Here is a 1,191-nt window from a genome sequence, read left to right on the forward strand (position 1 = left end):
TTTTTTATTTTAAATTTCAAAAATTACCAACCTTTTTCAAAAACAATTTTCGAAAATCACTAACTCTTTTTCAAAAATTATTTTCGAAAATTCTCTTTTTCTCTCATCTCCTTCTTTTTTTTCTACTCACACAGGGGAACCTCTATACCTGTGGTAAAAAGGATCCCTATTATTATTATTTTTCTGTGCCCTCTTCTTTGTCATATGAGCAGGAGCAAGGACAAGAATATTCTTGTTGAGGTAGATCCAGAGCCTGAAAGGACTCTGAAGAGAAAATTAAGAGAAGCTAAATTACAAATATCCAGCAAGCACCCGTCAGGAATTTTCGAACAAGAAGAGGAGATGGCAGCCGAAAATAATAATAATGCAAGGAGAATGCTTGGTGACTTTACTGCACCTAATTCCAATTTACATGGAAGAAGCATCTCCATCCCTACCATTGGAGAAAATAACTTTGAGCTAAAACCTCAGCTAGTTTCTCTGATGTAGCAGAACTGCAAGTTTCATGGACTTCCATCTGAAGATCCTTTTCAGTTCTTAACTGAATTCTTGCAGATATGTGATACTGTTAAGACTAATGGAGTAGATCCTGAAGTCTACAGGCTCATGCTTTTCCCTTTTGCTGTAAGAGATAGAGCTAGAGTGTGGTTGGACTCTCAACCCAGAGATAGCCTGAACTCTTGGGATAAGCTGGTCACGGCTTTCTTAGCCAAGTTCTTTCCTCCTCAAAAGCTGAGCAAGCTTAGAGTGGATGTTCAAACCTTCAAATAAAAAGATGGTGAATCCCTCTATGAAGCTTGGGAAAGATACAAACAGTTGACCAAAAAGTGTCCTTCTAACATGCTTTCAGAATGGACCATCCTAGATATATTCTATGATGGTTTATCTGAGTTACCAAAGATGTCATTGGATACTTCTGCAGGTGGATCCATTCACCTAAAGAAAACGCCTGCAGAAGCTCAAGAACTCATTGACATGGTTGCTAATAACCAGTTCATGTACACTTCTGAGAGGAATCCTGTAAGTAATGGGACGCCTATGAAGAAGGGAGTTCTTGAAGTTGATACTCTGAATGCCATATTGGCTCAGAACAAAAAATTGACTCAGCAAGTTAATATGATTTCTCAGAGTCTGAATGGAATGCAAGCTGCATCCAACAGTACTCAAGAGGCTTCTTATGCAGAAGAAGCT

General features: G+C 38.5%; 1 non-coding gene across 1 annotated transcript; it reads right to left on the bottom strand.

Annotated features, from left to right (window-relative positions):
• Window positions 1–738: 738 nt before the first annotated feature.
• On the bottom strand, window positions 739–846 carry LOC112767879 (small nucleolar RNA R71). Its single transcript, XR_003185320.1, has one exon. It is a non-coding gene; the product is annotated as a small nucleolar RNA R71 (small nucleolar RNA).
• Window positions 847–1,191: the final 345 nt, after the last annotated feature.

Source organism: Arachis hypogaea, chromosome 17, assembly GCF_003086295.3.
Source record: "Arachis hypogaea cultivar Tifrunner chromosome 17, arahy.Tifrunner.gnm2.J5K5, whole genome shotgun sequence".
NCBI lineage: Eukaryota > Viridiplantae > Streptophyta > Magnoliopsida > Fabales > Fabaceae > Arachis > Arachis hypogaea.